This window comes from Amblyraja radiata, chromosome 1 (genome assembly GCF_010909765.2).
Source record: "Amblyraja radiata isolate CabotCenter1 chromosome 1, sAmbRad1.1.pri, whole genome shotgun sequence".
Taxonomy (NCBI): domain Eukaryota; kingdom Metazoa; phylum Chordata; class Chondrichthyes; order Rajiformes; family Rajidae; genus Amblyraja; species Amblyraja radiata.
In genome coordinates, this window is record NC_045956.1 from 79497541 (window position 1) to 79517781 (window position 20241).

General features: G+C 41.7%; 1 long non-coding RNA gene across 1 annotated transcript; it reads right to left on the bottom strand.

Annotated features, from left to right (window-relative positions):
* Positions 1–5510: 5510 nt before the first annotated feature.
* LOC116972921 lies at positions 5511–19367 on the bottom strand. Its single transcript, XR_004411959.1, has 3 exons — positions 19355–19367; positions 16564–16567; positions 5511–5656 (listed from the first exon to the last, which is right to left on the bottom strand). It is a non-coding gene; the product is annotated as an uncharacterized LOC116972921 (long non-coding RNA).
* Positions 19368–20241: the final 874 nt, after the last annotated feature.

A 20241-nucleotide genomic window follows, 5' to 3' on the forward strand; every position in this document is an offset into this window, starting at 1 on the left:
TTTCTGAAATATAAAAATGAAGCAATAATTTCCACCTTGTGTGATGCAGTCTAGCTTTCAGTTCAAATTGTTTACTGACTTTAAATCAGAATTCTGCAGAATTGAAAAAAAAATGTAGTCATTGTGAAATTGTGACATCAAAATGAAATATCCTGAGTACAATGGATGAGGAAGCAAAGCTATTACTTGGGGTGAACTATTACAAATGAGAATACTTCACAATGTAGCAACATATGGTCCAGAACCAAAATAATTGACAGCCATCTCTTTTCTTTCATCAACTTACTCCATCAAGAGAAACGTGGGAGAAAGCACTGTGGTCAGTCAATGTGAAGAACTGCTGTTTTCAAATTGTGCTCTAAAAAAAGCCTCCTGCTACAATGAACTCTTTCAGTCAAAGAGAACACAGTTCTTCTTCCCACAGGTCTTTCATCATGACCTGTGTTCCCATCCTTATTCAGGCTGAAATCCATTCCCACAAGTTACAGCAGGCTTGAGTGCACCACAAGCCAGTCTGCAATTCACATGGATTTTCAATCTCTCCCCAAGTTAATTTATCGATTATTTCCCCTGCTTGTGCATGTCCCCTGAAGGAACTTTAATAGTTTAGATCAGCTGTAAGAGAGGTTAATGGCTTAACATGGAAGAATTTGCATTTATTCAGCTTTATTTTGTCATGTGTAAACTCAACTGTACAATTATTTCTGTGAAATGTATTTTTGCGCAAAAATTGTTAATATGTATCTTTGCAAAAGCAATGGCAGAAACTGTCAGGGGAAGGGTCAGAGATAAATGACAGGTCATGATCAGGCCTCTCGCATGTGGGCACGATGACAATGATGCGGTCAGTGAGAGGGTGCTCAGTTTGCACAGGGACAGCAGACATTGGAAATACAAAAGCCTGACACTTGTCTGCCAACACTGATGAGAAGAAATGGGAAAGCGGCTCAGCATAGGTCAAGAAGTCAAGTCAACATGGGTCAAGGAGTTAAGAAGTTTTTTCCCCATCTGTCATCAGGCAACTGAACCATCCCACCAACAACTAGAGAGGGGTCCTGATCTACTTTCTACCTCATTGGAGACTCTTAGACTATCTTTGATCGGAATTTACTGAACTTTATCTTGCACTAAATGTTATTCACGTTATTCCCTTTATCATGAATCCTTATACTGGGGATGGCTCAATTATAATAAAGTATCGTCTTTCAGCTGACTGGCTAGCATAAAACAAAAGTTTTTCACTGTACCTCAGTAAACTAAACTAAAGTAAATTAAACAAGCCAAGAGTGTTTAATTGTCATAGGTACCAGCAACAGAACAATGACATTCTTGCTGCAGCTCCATGCAGACCTTGCAGCAGGTCCATTAAGGCAATAATGCAATAACACAGATAAGTATATAATAATCAATAATGTAATAAATTAATAACAGTAATACTAGGTAACCAAAATAACGCAAAACCAAAGTCAGCATTGTAAACAAGCGCACAGTCCATAGAACATCGTACTTGCTGATGTAATGGTTGGTGTTGTGCAGCATTCAAAAGATTGATGGTTGCAGGGAAATAGCGGTTCTTGAACCTGATGGTTACAGTTTGTCTTGTCTTTGATGATCATGATCAGCTTTTTGAGGCAGCGCCCTTGATGGTGGGGAGGTCAGTACATGTGATGGACCATGCAATGTCTACCAATTTCTGTAGTGTCCTTCATTCCTGGCGATCAAGTTACTGAACAAGGCCAATATGCAATCAGTCAGTATACTAAATCTCCTCAATCTTCTGAGGAAGTAGATTCCGTGATGAGCTTTCTTTGTGATTGCATCAATGTGATGGGACCAGGACATATCTTCAGAGTTATGCATGCCCAAGAACTTGAAGCTGTTGACTCTCCATCTCTGTCCCCTTGATGAAGACAGGTTCATGGATCCTCAGGTGTCCATTCTAGTAGTCAACAATCTGCCCCTTGGTGTTGTTGACATTGAGGGCAAGATTATTGTTCTGGGACCATTCGATCAGAGTATTAAGGTCCTTACTTTACACTGACTCTTTGTTACCATTAATCGTCCAACAACTGCAGTATTATCAGCAGCTGATAGAGCTGAGCATGGCTTCACATTCAGGGGAATAGTGAGATTAGGGCAAGAGAATGAGCAATTCATACTAATTGTGGTGTGCTGATGTGGAATTGAAGGCTTCAATTACATAGGGATGCACACAGATCCAGTTCCCTGAGTTTGATGATAAGTTTGGGGGGGATAACAGTGGTGTACGCTGAGCTGTTTTATTAAACATTAGACTGACGTATGTGTTCTTATTGTCCAACTGATCCACTGCATAGTGGAGAGCTAGTAAGATTACATCCCCTGTTGATCTGTTGTGCTAGGTTGTGAATTATAGTAGGTCCAGGTCCTTTCTAAGGGAAGAGTTGACATGCGTCACTACCAACCTCTTAAACCAATTCCTCACCACGGATGTTACTGCCACTGGTGTCATTGTTGAATGTCACAATAGGTATCTTATGCCCCTGTCCCACTTAGGAAACCTGAACGGAAACCTCTGGAGACTTTGCGCCCCACCCAAGGTTTCCGTGCGGTTCCCGGAGGTTTTGCTAGTTGAAGGTGGTTTGCCGGAGGTTGCAGGTAGTGGAAGGTCTTCCACTACCTGAAACCTCCGGCAACCACCTGCAACCTCCGGCAACCACCTTCAACTAGCATCGCAACCGGCTTCGACTAAAAAATTACCGATTTTTAAAACGGCAACCTATTTTTAGTCGCAGCCGGTTTTGAATTTTTTGAAATAATCACTGGAACATAGAAGAACTGAAACCACTTTCGACCATTAGAGAGACTGACAAAAACCTCCAGGAACCGCACGGAAACCTTGGGTGGGGCGCAAAGTCTCCAGAGGTTTCCGTTCAGGTTTCCTAAGTGGGACAGGGGCAAAACTCTCCTTTTGAGGGTGGTTGTTGCCTGGCCCTTTTGTGGTGGAATTGTTACTCCATACTTATCAGCCCACGCCAAAATATCATTCACCTCTTGCTGATTGCAGCCAAGGAGTTGCAAATGGAATTGAACATTGTGTGATCATCATCAAACATCCTCAGTTCTAACCCCATGATGGAAGGAAGATAATTAATGAAGCAACTGAAGTTCGGTTGGTTTGAACACTGCCCCTGAGGAACTCCTTCAGTGATATCCTGAGGCTCAGATGATTGATCTCCAACACCTCTGGTGATTGTCCCTCATGAAACGTATGAGTCCAACCTGTTGAGTTATTTGATGAAACAATGAACTGTGGTACACAAAAAAGCTGGAGAAACTCAGCGGGTGCTTCAGTCTGAAGAAAGGTTTCGTCCCGAAACGTTGCCTTTTTCCTTCGCTCCATAGATGCTCAAGTTCAAGTTCAAGTGAGTTTATTGTCATGTGTCCCTGTATAGGACAATGAAATTCTTGCTTTGCTTAAGCACACAGAAAATAGTAGGCATTTACTACAAAACAGATAAATGTGTCCATGTACCATGATATAAATATATACACACATGAATAAATAAACTGGTAGTGCAAATAACTGAAAGTGGTTGCTAATAATCAGAGTTTTGTCCAAGCCAGGTTTAATAGCCTGATGGCTGAGGGGAAGTAGCTATTCCTGAACCTGGTTGTTGCAGTCTTCAGGCTCCTGTACCTTCTACCTGAAGGTAGCAGGGAGATGAGTGTGTGGCCAGGATGGTGTGGGTCTTTGATGATACTGCCAGCCTTTTTGAGGCAGCGACTGCGACTGCTGCTGCACCCGCTGAATTTCTCCAGCTTTTTTGTGTACCTTCGATTTTCCAGCATCTGCAGTTCCTTCTTAAACAATGAACTGTGGATGCTGGTTTGTAAAAGAAGAGACAGAGCGCTGGAGTAGCTCAGCAGGTCAGGCAGCATTTTGAGACCATGGATAGGTGATGTTTAAGGTAGGACCCTACTTCCAGCTGCTCCAGCACTCTGTGTCTCCTCCAGTGGAGTTATTTCTCCTGATGCCCTTAACATCAAGTCAGCATTTCAGCAAGAGCATCATCAAAGAGTGGGAGAGTCGGGAAATCTGACCATTCAGCGGTGCTGCTTCTTCCTGCACACAGGCAGCAACTGAAGAGCGCACCCCCAGAGGTGAGGACTGCACAGAGCTGGTCTGGGGGGGCAGAGGAACAACTCCAGGACTGCTTGGAGTCAGTAGACTGGGCAATGTTCAAGGACTCGACAGCGGACCTGAATGAATATGCCACAGTCGTTAAAGACTTCATAAGGAAATGTGTGGAAGACTGTGTTCCTACCATCTGAGTGTTTCTTAATCAGAAGCCTTGGATGAACCAGGAGATCCACAGGATTCCGAGGACCAGATCCCAGGCATTCAGGTCTATAAGAGGTCCAGATATGACCTTGACAAAGACATCAAAAAGGCCAAAAGGTCAAAGCTGGAAGATGAGGCAGATGTTCAGCAACTGTGGCGGGGCTTGTATGCCATGACCTCTTACAAAAGAGCTAGACAGAGCTCTTAATGATAGCGGAGTCATGGGATATGGGGAGAAGGCAGGAATGGGGTACTGATTGTGGATGATCAGCCATGATCACATTGAATGGCGGTGCTGGCTCAAAGGGCCAAATGGCCTACTCCTGCACCTATTGTCTATTGTCTAAGGCGAAATCAGGAGGCAGCTCATGCGAAAGCGAAGCATCACTCCCTGACGAGCTCAATGTATTCGATGCACGCTTTGATAGGGAGAGCACTGATGCGCCTTCCCGAGCCCCCATACGCCCATATGCTATTGGGCTACACTTTTGAAAGTGAAGCAAAATGTCACACACGTGACCAGATGGCATCACATAAAGTAAAACATTAAAACATTCTTTTAAGAGATTAATCTTATTCACTGCTATTTTCCTACCTACAGAACTATAATGCATGTCTGCTAAAGATATGAATATTCTAGCTTTTTAAAATTCACAGAGTTTGTGAGATAAAAATGAGCTATGAAAAAATGCTTCCGTGAGGTCACACACATGACCAGTCATATTTGACCTCTAACTATAAACAAACATTGTCAGCATAACATAAGAATTGCACTTGATAAACCGAAAAAATATGAATCATATATACAGTACAAAACAATATACCTGTAATGCTTTCAGAATTAGAAGAGATGTATTCCACCATTTTTCATATTTTTGGTCACACGCTTGACTAAGAATGGGCCTTTTATAGTCACAGTCACAGAGGCCGATGTCAGAAGATCCTTCAGAGGGGTGAACCCTCGGAAAGTGCCTGGACTTGATGGTATACCCAGTCGAGTTCTCAAAACCTGTACAGACCAACTGGCTGGAGTTTTTTTTTTGCGGGCATTTTCAACTCTCGCATTACTGAGGCCTGAGGTTACCCACCTACTTTAAGAGGGCATCAATAATACCAGTGCCCAAGAAGAGTAAGGTGATGTGCCTCAATGAATATTGACCAGCGGCACTAACGTCTGTGGTGATGAAGTACATTGAGAGGTTGGTTATGGTTATTGGATATCAACTCCTACCTCAAAAAGAACCTCGACTCACTACAGTTCGCCTACCATCACAACAGGACAACGGAGGATGCAATCTCACTGGCTCTCCACTCCACACTGGACCACTTGGACTACAATAGGGTAGAGCCAAGGATGTCCTGGTTGGGTTGCTCCTGGGCCTAGCCAAGCTGGCCATCCGCGAATCACGGTACCAGGCGGAAGAGGGCTCTGCCCGAGCCAGCTGCCTGCCCCTTTTCCAGGGTTCAGACCGTGCCTGGGTGGTTTTAGAGAGGGACTACCCGTTGTCCACGGGCACCCTGGGGGATTTCCGGGACCGCTGGGCAATACGGGGAGTTGTATGCATCATTGACAAAGATTATATCATAGTTGTATAGTAGTTTATTTAATATATTTGTTTATCTTGTATTATAATAATAATAATAATAATGGATGGGATTGATAAAGCGCCTTTCTAATACTCAAGGCGCTTTACATCGCATTATTCATTCACTCCTCAGTCACATTATGGTAATGGGTACTGTTTTTTTTAATAGTATTGTAAATATTATTTTTATTAATTGAATAATTTTTTTGCTTTAAAATCAAAGGTTATCATAGGTCAATCACCCCAGACCCGAGAAACTGGTGCAAGATCTCATGAGTCATCAACTTCAGTTGCTTCATCACTGAACATTCTTGCATCTTCAGGAGAAAAATTGAGGTTAGACACAAAATGCTGGAATAACTCAACGGGACAGGCAGCATCTCCGGAGAGAAGAAATAGGTAACGTTTCAGGTCGAGACCATTCTTCTGAGTCTGAAGAAGGGTCTCGACCTAAAACGTCACCCACCCATTGCTTCTCTTCGGAGATGCTGCCTGTCCCGCTGAGTTAGTCCAACATTTCACTGAAAAGTTGGGGTGTTTGCTATTGATTGTACAATGTTAAATTCTATTTACAACTTCTCAAGAAATAAGACAATCCAGGCCCATACACTACAAAACCTAGGAAAAATTCAATATTGGGTGGGTAAGTAATACATTTTATTTTTGTGATACCTATGTCAGGCATTGACTAACTCTGACAAGAAATAATTTAAAAACAACTTGCTCTGATGTCCAATGGGTTCACCATTGCCAAATTTTGTCTATGCTAATATCAGGGTAAGGTGAGGATGCACCATAGCGGGAACCTGAAGTGGACCAACAGGGCTGAGGTGGGGTATCAAGAGGTGGGTGACTCACCACCTGCCTCTGCAAAACTCTTCCACCATCTTCAAGGCAACAATCAGGAATTCTCTCCAATCGCCTCAATAAGTAAAGCTCCAATCATACTAAAAATGGCTAATTTCATCCAATATAAGGCTGCTCAATAGACACGCCCTCCACCTATGTAGATATACTCTCAACAAAATTTGACGTAGGTTTAATTTGAAGTGGAAAAGATTTAATAGGAATCTGAGGGGTAACATTTTCACAAAAACATTTTCACAAAATAAGGGAGGTGGGTGTATGGAACAAGCTGCCAGAGGCTGGAACTATCCCAACATTTAAGACACAGTTAGACAGGAACATGGATAAGATGTTTGTAGGGATATGGACCTAATGCGGGCATGTGGGTCTAGTGTAGCTGGAACATGTTGGTCTGTGTAGGCAAGTTGGGCCGAAGGGTCTGTTTCTACACTGTATCACTCTACGACTATGATGTTGGCGACACTTCCTGACAAAATCCTTAACTTTGCAAATTCACCAGAGCACCCTCACCAAAGCAATGTGAAACAAACTAGTCATGTTAAAGAAAAGACCAATGATAGTCGGCAACTTGAATCCAAATACATTGGAACATAAAACAATAACTGAAATAATAGAACAGTAAATCATTGATATAATTCTGTTAGAAATATCAGATGCCAACATTGAAGGTACATTATGCTTTGAGGTATCAGTGACAGTTTGTTCTGTTGCCATTGATATGAGTTATTTAGTGATCCTTGCCACTGTGTTGTCAAAAGAGTAATGCTTTTTCATGGAATTGCCTTTCTTTAGAAAGTCATTTTTAACTCAATAGTGCAGGGTGCATTTACATAGTGGTCAGGTTACTGGAGAAGCTGATAATGTCCTGGACTGTCGATGCAGAGGTTTAATTCTTACCCAGAGCAGAGAGGGAATTTAAATTTGAAAAATTAAACAGATCTGGATTTTAAGAAAAATGCTCAACAACAGAAACCCTGAAATTCCTGGAATGCTGTAAATATCCAACTGCTTCATCAATACTCTTCAAAGAAGGGGTTCTGCAATCCTTATTTAGTTTGGCCCATACATGATTGCAGATTCATCAATGCAGTTGATGCTGAACTTCCTCCTCAGTTCAAGGAGAATAGAAGATGGACTATAAATGTTGACATTCTCAGCAGTGTCCACACTCTGTGGATGAAAATATAACAGTGTTAAGATCATGCACGCTCTCTCACTCTTGGATGATGAATCCTGGCTGATCATATGTTGGATGATTCACATTCCACCATGCTAAGTCTCTTTACTTTTGACTTGTTGATTAAACTGGCAAAGTCACATATAATGCAGGCTGAGATGCGTCACTGCTGTGTTCTGGATCTTAATTTCCCTCCCTTCCTCTCTCTCCCTCTCTCTCTCTCGCTCTGTCTCTCCTCTGTTTTCATTTATCTCCTGCAGACACATCCAGTGCAATTACTGAGCCTTCACCACTGTCTCTCAGCCAGTGCTATCATCACTGGTGTTATCCTTCCTCACACATTCCTTATTCTCCCAATCTCCCCCCCCCCACCCCACCCCCACCCCCCCCCCCCACACACACACACACACACACCTCTCTGCAACTTAAAAGAGGCTTATTTTCTAACTTTTCCTGGTTCTGAGGAAACTTTGTGTCAGGCATTGACTGAGTCTGACAAGAAAGAATTTAAAAACAACTTTCTCTCACTCTTTAACTCTGTTTCTCTTCAGATATTGTTTGACCAGCTCTGTATTTCTGTTTTTAATTCAGATTTTCTGAGTCTAGTTTTGTGTTCCTTTGTGAACCCGAACGATTATCATTGAGCAGGTATTAGCCAAATAAAATGACACTTGATAACTCTGTTAATGATTTCATGCAACTTCTTAATTGAGACCAACATTTAGATTTTATTAATTGCTTGCAAATTCAAATACCTCATGTGGGCTGGGAACACATTTGAAAAGTTAAGAACTCGCTCCACAAAATCTTTCAATTGTGTCTGATCCACAAGGCACATGCATCAGGGATTCAGGCACATCCTGCTTGAAACTGTATTTATTTTAATGGACAACAAGATTCAGGTGTGCATGCCTGAATTTCATAAACTTATTTCAGCAGGTGAGGCTTCCCACAGTGCCTGGGGTTGCATAAAATTGGCCCTTAAGTTCTTTGCTTCATTGGATTCACTGTTGATATTGCAGTTTTTGATCTATAATTCATCATTATCTGGAGCTCCAAAGAATGCATTCTACAATTTTCTGCAAATTTGTCACAGCTAGGACAGCATTTTGCTTCTCTTTTGGAAAAAGGCTCAGTGGGAAATCTGTTTTCTAACATAAAGTGATAGTAAATAGGACTGTTATGGTGATAGAATAATGCATGTATAACGGTTTTAAAATGTCTTAGAAATTGTTATTTTTGTGTGAATCATCCCCTCATGCATTGAGAGGCAGAGTGTATAAATATAACAGAGATTTTCTTGGGTCTGAGCCCAGGTGCACTGGTGCAGCCAATTTCAGAAAATTAGCTGGGAGGGAGCACAGTTCTACAATAAAATCCATCCTGTCTTCTCTGAGCTGTGACCCAGTGCTCGGTGATAAACAGAAGGACTCGGAGCCAAGATACATTCTTACTGATCTTATTTGCAACTAGCTGAAGCCATATGGTCAATGTTTGTAGATAAGGCCTATATACATATAATTCATTACTTACGTAAGATTACCTGTCCTGCCATGCATGTATTCTGAGCTGTCTTACAGTCATCTGTTTCTCGATATAGCAGAGAAATAACAGATTTCTGCAGCCAGAGCGGCACAATGGGGCAGCTGCCTCATAACGCCAGAGACCCAGACTCGATCCTGTCCTTGGGTTTTGTCTGTGAAGAGTTTCGACGTTCTCCCTGTGACTGGGTGGGTTTCCTTAGGGTGCTCCAGTTTCCTCCTACATCCCCATAATGTTAATTGGCCTCTATAAATTGCCCTTAGTTTTCAGGGAGTGGATGCGTAAGTGCAGTAAGATAGAACCAGCATGACTGGGTGGGCTGAAGGACATGTTTCTATACTGTATCTTTCAACCAATCAATCAATCTATGTTTTGATCATTAAAAAAAATAACAGCAGCAAACTATTGGACTAAAACTATGTCAATAACCTGACAAAAGAAGCTAAAGAAAGCATATAAGCATATGAACCTTCGAGGGACAATAAAATGAGGGTGAGAAGTAAAAGTCAAAATATTGCCAAAACAGGTGCCAATAGCCTATCGAAGAGAGACAATAAAAGCTGGAATAACTCATCGGGTCAAACAGCATTTCTGGAGGAAAGGAATAGGTGATGTTTCTTCAGACTAGTTAGCGATAAGGGAAACGAGATATAGATGATGATGTAGATATAAAGAACAATGAATGAAAGATATGCAATAAAGTACCAATAAAGGAAGCAGGTGATTGTTAGCTGTTAGGGCCAGTGTTTGCCTGGAACAGGGATTGTTCAACATTTATACATCGGCAAGACCAAACCTAGACTGGGCGGTTGTTTCGCTGAACACCTTCGCTCAGTCCGCCTGAACCTACCTGATCTCCCTGTTGCTAAACATTTAATTCTCCTTCCCATTCCCACACAGACCTCTCTGTCCCAGATTCTTTCATTGTCAGAGTGAGCCTAAACACAAATTGGATGAACAGCATCGCATATTTCACTTGGGCAGCTGACAGCCCAGTGGTATGATTATTGATTTCTCTCATTTCAGTTTGCCCCGGCATTCCCTCTCTCTTTATTGCTCACCTACTCAAATCGCACCAGCTTTTCATTTTCACCCAACAAACAGCTAACAATGGCCTGTTTCCTTTATCACCGTGACTTTTTTTTGCATATCTTTCATTCATTGTTCATTATCTCACTACATCATCGTCTATATCTCTCGTTTCCCTTATCCCTAACTAGGCTGAAGAAGGATCGCGATCCAAAATATCCCCCATTCCTTCTCTCCAGTAATGCTGCCTGTCCCGCTGAGTTACTCCTGTTTTTTGGTCTATCTTCAGTTTAAACCAGCATCTGCAGTTCCTTCCTCCAACAGTTAAGAATGTAATAGTTGTCTTTGACAGGAACAAAGGCATGAGGGTGGCTTCCACCATCTGCTCACAAGGCAACTGATCACGCAGTGACGGGAGGAAGGATACACCAACTGAGTCTCATTCACATAATATGTCACAGATAAGTTCAATAATGGCTGTGTGGACCATTTGGATGGTGCATTCACCAAAATTAGCAGGATGCATTGGTGACCCACAGTCAATTCATGGCATTTCCCTCGTCCAAGTGTAGGAGAGTCTATCTCGTGGAGCTTAGACCCCCAAAGTCCCGATGTCACCTGCAATAGGAAGTGAAGAGAAGGGGCCCCAACAGAAAACCTTGACAACCTCTGAAGGTGGCAAAGGTGGGAGTGGAGTTTCACCAGCTGCAAAATATGTCATTGATTTTAATTACTTTTCAGCATCTCTGATACTCAGGGAAATACTTAAACTATTAAAATTGAATAGAAACAGAAACATAGAAAATAGGTGCAGGATTAGGCCATTCGGCCCTTTGAGCCTGCACCGCCATTCAATATGATCATGGCTGATCATCCAACTCAGTATCCTGTACCTGCCTTCTCTCCATACCCCCTGATCCGTTTAGCCACAAGGGCCACATCTAACTCCCTCTTTAATATAGCCAATGAACTGGCCTCAACTACCTTCTGTGGCAGAGAATTCCAGAGATTCACCACTCTCTGTGTGAAAATGTCATCTCGGTCCTAAAAGATTTCCCCCTTATCCTTAAACTGTGACCCCTTGTTCTGGACTTCCCCAACATCGGGAACAAAGGTTACATTCTTTTAAAAAGTAGTTGATTGAAACATATGATTATATTTATAAATATTTAAAAATACCAGTGTCAAGCAAATGTTTGAAAGTAAAAGTAACCCACCTTCTTCCTTACGTGCCATAGATCTTTGCTCCACACCTTCATACCAGCAGCTTGTCCTGATATGGGTATTGGATCAGAGAGGTGATCTCCCTGATGTAATGCTGGCGAGTTGCTGCACAATTATGCTCAGCCACCGCACTCTAAGTCCAGTGTAACAGCAGAAAGAACTATAGAATTACATTCAAATTTGTGTGTCAGTCACAGACGCTTCCGTCGCTCATCATTTGGTCATTTGGGATTTGCATTTGTTACAATGGCCGAATGCCAGGGGCTCCATTTAGAATGATTGGCAATGTTCTAGCAAAGAGAGGCATCAGCCTTTGGCACAGTCAAGGACCTTGGAGAGGAAAGGGAGGTTCGACAGTAGATTTTGAGGACAGAGGACTGATGAGCACAGATTGAAAGAGAGGAGCTCTTGTGAAGATAAGACTGTTAACAGTAACATGCAACGCAGCAAGGAGGTTGCATGGGAATCCTGTGAATACGGGATTGAGGGAGGCAGGAAGGGGTCTTCTTTTCAAGATGAGCTTAAAGAGATCAGACTGGAGAGTATTGACCGATAACTCTGAACACAGGCCTTGGACAAGCAGGATAATGGCTGGGAGCACCATTTCAAGGTCCATGCAGTGGTTAAAGTTAAAGTCCTTATTTTTGGAGGTCAGGACTATTCAATACATGATATGTATCAAGTAAATATATTTGGACAAAAAAAAACAATTTTTGCTAATGGTGATCATTGAACCACAGGATTCTCAGAGAAACACATCTGTTTCACAACTGTTCTTCCAGGGTTGAAATCTGCCACCCTGACATGGTCTGGCCCATTTACTGTTCCAGAATTATCAATGTGGTTAAGGTATGTTGCAAAACTTACCTTCAGCGGCGCTGCAGTTCTGCCGCTGCCCGTGTGCGCGGCTTTGGCACCTTTGAGAGGAGGGCGGGTTTAAAACGCGATTTTCTCTAGGGTATTGAAATCGAGGTTGTTCAGCCTGCCTAGTTGCTGATGAAAAATCGCTGCGAGGTTCGTTCGCTGCAGCTATTTTAAAACTAAATTGGGTTATTTAATTGCTATAGTAGATTAAAAATCATCCTGTAAAGCCGCAAACGCCGACAACGGGATGGATCTCATGTAGGGGACAAGGTAAGGTAGGTTGTTTATTTTTACATTAAAAAGTGCTTCTTAAGATCCATTTATACAAAATGTTATGTTGCGAGTAGCTGACTTGGGGGCCCATTCAATCCCGCAGTATCTTTCATGTCGACATGGGCTTCAAATCCACCACAATGGCAACGTTCCAAACCAAATTTTTAATAAAGTTATGGGCTTTTGACTGTTCTTGATCACAGCTTTTGTGTTAAGTCAATGGAAAATCAATGGAACAAGATGCTAATTTCCAAGTATGAAAATGGCCATAACCTTTTTAATACTGAAGATATGAAAGTGAATTAGGTGTCAAATTAAACTTCTTTTTATGCTTTATCTGATGGGATAAATTGCACACTTGATTTTTAAAATCTCAAAATGTTGTAACATTGCTATGTGGTTGACCATTTATTGTAGTGATCTCTGAAAGGTCTTAGATTCAGATTCAGATTCAGATTCAGATTCAGATTCAATCTTTATTGTCATTGTGCAGTGGACAGTACAGTACTGAATCTGAATCTGAATCTGAAGCGTGGCCAATCGGATAAGGGGCTGGAAAGCTGCGCTTATTTATTTATTTATATATTGCCAGTGCTAGTGTCAAGTTATTGGCTTAAAACACTATTATTCTGAAATGGAGGGCAAGGAAAATTACTGAAGGGTTAGTTAGAGCCTCCAGTGCATGGTGACAGCATATGTAAGAAAGGCCTATGACAGTGTCAAAAATATTATACACCTTACAGGGCTCTCACTTAATTTTTTTTCTCCGTTGTCAGCCGTGCAAACTTGGCAGCTTTTTAAGTTGCCAAATGCCAGTTTAGGTGGTCATTTAAGATGGCTTGCTTGACGCGTGCGATAATGTGCTTGGACGAAGTGCGTAGTAACCAGTCGGAATTATGCTCAATGAAGCATTCACATATTATTTCTGCTACAAATAAAGTCACAAACTAAACATATTCACCAATCAAGACATGATATATACCACAATGACATGCAGCAAAATTATAATACAGTATCTCAACTCTTTATACACATTGCAATGAATGCAATTTATATTATTTCTTTCCACTTCCAAACACAAATGTTGTTGGATTATTCAGCGTATGATCAACCTCGGCGAGTTCAAGCGCAGGCTTGGCAATCGCTTTGCACAACACCTCCACTCAGTTCGCAATAACCAACCTGATCTCCCGGTGGCTCAACACTTCAACTCCCCTTCCCATTCCGAATCCGACCTTTCTGTCCTGTGCCTCCTCCATGGCCAGAGTGAGGCCCACCGCATATTGGAGGAGCAGCTCCTCATATTTGATTGGGTAGTTTACACCCCAGCGGTATGAACATTGGCTTCTATGATAGTAGACTACTATCTGAATGGTGACCGATTAGGAAAATGGGAGATGCAACGAGACCCTCGTGTCATGGTACACCAGTCATTGAAAGTAGGCATGCAAGTGCAGCAGGCAGTGAAGAAAGCGAATGGTATGTTAGCATTCATAGCAAAAGGATTTGAGTATAGGAGCAGGGAGGTTCTACTGCAGTTGTACAGGGTCTTGGTGAGACTACACCTGGAGTATTGCGTACAGTTTTGGTCTCCTAATCTGAGGAAGGACATTCTTGCTATAGAGGGAGTACAGAGAAGGTTCACCAGACTGATTCCTGGGATGTCAGGACTTTCATATGAAGAAAGACTGGATGGACTCGGCTTGTACTCACTAGAATTTAGAAGATTGAGGGGGGATCTTATAGAAACTTGCAAAATTCTTACGGGGTTTGACAGGCTAGATGCAGGGAGATTGTTCCCGATGTTGGGGAAATCCAGAACAAGGGGTCACAGTTTAAGGATAAAGGGGATATCTTTTAGGACTGAGATGAGAAAAACATTTTTCACATAGAGAGTGGTGAATCTCTGGAATTCTCTGCCACAGAATGTAGTTGAGGCCAGTTCATTGGCTATATTTAAGAAGGAGTTAGATGTGGCCCTTGTGGCTAAAGGGATCAGGGGGTATGGAGAGAAGGCAGGTACAGGATACTGAGTTGGATGATCAGCCATGATCATAATGAATGGCGGTGCAGGCTCGAAGGGTCGAATGGCCTGCTCCTGCACCTATTTCCTATGTTTCTATGTTTCTCTAATTTCAGGTGGTCCTTGCTTTCTCCCTCCTTCCCCTCCCATTCCCAGCTCTCCCACAGCCTACTGTCTCCGCTTCTTCCTTTCTTTTTCATGACCCCCACCCCCGACATCAATCTGAAGAAGGGTCTCCACCCGAAACGTTGTCTATTCCTTCGCTCCATAGATGCTCCCTTACCCGCTGAGTTTCTCCAGCATTTTTGTCTACCCATTCACACAAGTTCTGTTATGCCACTTTTCTCACCCACTCCCTACACATTAGGGGCAATTTTACAGAGACAAGTTAACCTACAAAACCAATGTGTCTTTGGGATGTGGGAGGAAACCCACACGCTTGCAGGGAGAATGTGCAAGTTCAACACAGACAGTGCCCCAGGACAGGATTGAACACAGATCTCTGGCGTGTGAGGCAGCAAATCTACCAGCTGTGCCACTATATTTTGTTTTCCAACACACAAAAAAATATACGTTGATAACTTTGGTTACTAAAAAAATGAAAATATCAATGTTCAGTTTTAAATCTCCAAGTGACACTATGTCCCCCTTTACAGCTACTGTATGTTTTAATTAAGTTGAAGACTATGGGGCCATAAAGTTGCTGCGTAAACGTGCCAGAACCGGAATTGATCCTGAATATTGGTGCTGTCTGTATAGGTTGCTCCTTTTCCCTTTGATCACATGGGTTTTCTTCGGGTGCTCTTGTTTCCTTCCACATTCGAAAGGTGTGCAGGAACCTATTTCAGACCCAACCCAAAACGTTATATTTTCCTTTTGTCCAGAGATTCTGTCTGACCTGTTGAGGCACTCCAGCTTTTTGTGTCTACCTTCAGTTTAAACCAGCATCTGCAGTTCCTTCCTACACACACGATACTATACGATAGAACTTTATCCAGTGTCCAGCTTTAAGTTTCTGGGCACTCACAGTTCAGAGGACCTCACATGGTCCACCAACACCGCTGCACTGGTCAAGAAGGCACAGCAACAACTGTTCTTCCTGAGAACATTAAAAAAGACTGGTCTGCCCCAACAACTGCTGACAACCTTCTACCGCTGCACCACAGAGAACATATTAACGTATTGCATCTCAGTGTGGTATCTCAGCTGCACGGAAGCGGAGAGGAGAGCTCTTCAGCGCGTCGTCCACAGAGTGCAGAAGATTATTGGGACACAGCTACCAGCCTTGGAGGGCATCTGCCACACACGGTGCCTCAGGAAGGCCGTCAGCATCCATAAAGACTCACACAGCCTTGTAACGGACTGTTCGAACTACTTCCCTCCGGCAGACGTTACAAGGCCTTCTACGCCCGAACCTCCAGACTCAGAAACAGCTTCATTCGGCTCTGAACAGGCCCTGCTAAGTGCCCCCCACCCCCCATGGACTGTCTCCCTCGGGTAGTCACGTCGCACAGACACATCTGCACTTTAGTCTGTTTGAACTGTTTTGACTATTTACTGTTGTAATGTTCTTTTTACGAACCATGTTCTCGGGGTATCTAAATCTAAACTTTATTAGTTATTTAAGTTATGACATCGGATGGAAGCTGGATACCAATCTCGTTGCGCTTATGTGCTATGACAATAAAATATATTATTATTATTATTATTATTATTGTTATTATTATTATTTATTAATCCCAGGAGGGAAATTGTGTGTGTGTGTTTGAGTGTGGGTATATATATATTATATACACACACACGCACACACATATATATATTTATATAGTTATACATTCATATATAAATATACACCGTTTTGTTTTCTCGTTTATAACATTGTTTACAGAGTACCATGTTTACATATTCTGTTGTGCTGCTGCAAGTAAGGATTTCATTGTTCTAACTGGGACGTGAGAGAATAAAACACTCTTGACTCTTGACTTACTCCGCTAATGTGTGGGATAGAACTAGTGTACGGGTGATCGGTGGTCGGCGTGGACTCGGTGGGCCGAAAGGCCTGTTTCCACGCTGTATCTTTAAATTAAACTAAAAACACTAAAACCAGAGGGAGTCTAAAGAAGGGTCTCTACCCGAAAGGTCACCCAATTTCTTCTATCCAGAGTTGCTGGCTGCTCCATGGAGTTCCCCCACACAATTAAAGCATGGAATAGTCTTCACCCTACCATAGTTACCCAACCAGACGCAACTAAACTTAAGGTGGCTCTTTTTTTCCCAAGAACCCTTTTTTGCTTAAGTCCAAGTCAAGAGTCAGGAGAGTTTTATTGTCATGTGTCCCAGATAGGACAATGAAATTCTTGCTTGCTGCAGCACAACAGAATATGTAAACATAATACAGAACAGGAGATAAAAGTTCAGTGTGTTTATATACCATCGACCATATATATATACACAATAAATAAACAGATAAAATGCAATACGCTTTTATTGTTCAGCCCTCCACCACCTCCAGTTTAAATTCCATTTAGAATATTTATGGAGGACCAGGAAACCAGAAGCAATAGTTACTCCAGGGAGTTACTCCAGATCCAGGTTCAGGGAGTGATTCTATGTTGGTTTTCAGCGGTCGCGGCGAGGTGGCAACCGGACAGCAATGGCGGCCAGATCTCCCACAATTCAAAGTGAGGGAGAAAGTGCCCAGCGCCGACCAGTTGCCATGGCAGTGGGCAAGCGCAGGGTGGCTGCTGATGTGCTGGCTGTGGTTGTGCGCATGTGCAGGGGGAGGATGTGCTGGCCGTAGCAGTGCACATGTGCAAGGCGGTCTGCCATGCCGGCGGATGAGGAACAAGTAGAGAGCGGAGACCCGGCAGCCCGGACATGGATACGGATGATGGAGATTGACAGAGAGAGACAGATGGAGAGGGGGGCCTGCCCAGAGTTGAACGGCAGGTGTCCTGCCTTGGCCGGAGGCCCCCTCGATTTTGAGGCCCTAGGCTTCAGCCTATGAAGCCTAGTGGTAAATCCAGCTCTGCGAGGCCCTCCTAGATCTCGAGGCCCTAAGCTTAAGCTTGTCAAGCTTATACGTAAATCTGGCCCTGGCTGGCAGTGATTACAGTTCATTCAAATTGATCACAATATTGTTTATGCAATGATACCATGTTGGTGGAGAGAGTTCGAAAGATCTATTTCATGCTCAAAATCTAGAATTTCATGATCATTGCTAGCTGTACAGATCCCAGCCTTCTTAATTAATGTTGTGTGCTGAAAGCAGACAAACCGTTTCCTCAAGTGACGTGATGAACATAAACACTTTCACTTCACTACTTCACTAATTGAACATAAAGCAATCTAGAGAAAAAGTAAAGAAATTAAAAGATGAGCTTTAGTTACATTTCATATATAAAGATTAAGGTACAGCGATCAACCTTACATAATGCAAGGCATTAATGCAGTTAAATAGTTGAGATTAGTTCCTTGCAAATTGATGGCTACTAAATAATTTGCAGATCAAGGTTGATGCAATGTGAAACCTCATCAACACTAAAGATCATTTTTGTGACGGTAATCATTATACAATATAAGTATCTTGTTGTATATAATACTCATTTGTAAAGAATGAGAAATAAATCTTGCCTTGGCATTCTGTCGATTTGCAAAAGGAACAATTGACATACAGTATATTGGCATGCATTTAAATCTTTAGGGAATTCCATGCCTTAATGAACATAATTGAATTTAATATGCACTCTCAGCCTCTGAGCATCTTAATGTTATTTCACTTTCTGAGATTTAACATCATGATTGGGAAAAATAATCAATACAAAACTGTTTTACATTTTATAAAGTGTCTTTCAAGCTGCTTAGTATTGCAACCAGACACCCATCTCACAATACATTACTGCCAAACGTAGCTTCAATTCAGTTCAATATTGCTAGCAGGCTAATCTGTGTTACCTTGTAAATCATAATTATCTTAAATATTAGTAGAACATTAACTGCAATATTCAATTTGTTCTACCACTTTACCTGTCTTTGCTTATTAAATCAAAAACTAGTTTACCAATGTTGTTCTTAAATAACCACGTTATTGTTAGATGTTATTTTTGTTTATAACGTTCTTTTGTATTTTCACAAATAACTTGATCATTTTGATGTCTAGAATCCTAGGCTCTTTAATATAGGTTAATCCATTCACAACCCAGAGATTATTGTTCGCAATGTTTGCTCAAACAAACACATAACATAATTCTATGATAATCTTTTGTTGACTATCTTAGTGGTTATTTTTATGCAGGCTCTTTATGCAATGGATATACTGTAGTAGAATAGTGGTTAGCAATCGAGAGGGCTGATCAGAAGCTGGTTCCATCTTGGTAGTTGGGGAACAAATTCAATAATTTGAAATAATATAGAATTAAAAAGCAATTATTTTGAAAAAGTACCACAAAAATACTTTTTGCTTTTATGGTTAAAAAATCATTTGGTTGACCAATGTCCTTGTGGAACAAAATTTGCGACCTGATCTGGCCTAAATGTGACTCAAAGCAATGGGCTGTTTTTTAAGTGGTCACTGATTTCCAAACTTTCAAATAAATTCTAAGTGTATATATTTTAAATTTCTCAATTAAAGTAAATCAATGCCAATCCAATTAAATTTGTCATCTATTTATAGAATAATCAGAACAAATAGAAATTATTGGATACATATACGACTTCAATGGTACTGACAAGCTATCATTTTGGATGGAGATTTGATCAGGCTAGAGAAAGTGTGACCCTTGCAATAATGACCATACAGCATCATTAATAACTGATATATTTGACAAATATTATTATAACAGCCAAGGGTAAAATTCTACACTTTCTCCATGTCCAAATAGTACAAAGTATCTCCACTAAAGATTGAAATTACTTGATTTCAAGTGGCACCTATAATTTTGCTGACAGTACTTTAGTCAAAGATGTGAGATCAACAAACTCAGCAGATATTTGAACATAATAATGTCAGGTAATATTTCAGGTAGACAAAAATATTGGAGAAACTCAGCGGGTGAGGCAGCATCTATGGAGCAATATTCCAAGCAATATGGGGGCAATATTCCAGTGGTTTTGAGGGAGAATAGTTCTGTTGGAGGAGTCATTGGAGGAGAAATTCCTTCGGAGGTAGACACAAAATACTGGGTTAACTCAGCGGGACAGGCAGCATTTCTGGAGAGATGGAATGAGTGATGTTTCTGGTGGAGACCCTTCTTCAGACTGAAATTCCTTCCTTTTGGGTGCCGTGATTACTCAACTTAAAGACAATGAAAAATCAGGCACTTAAGGAATTAAT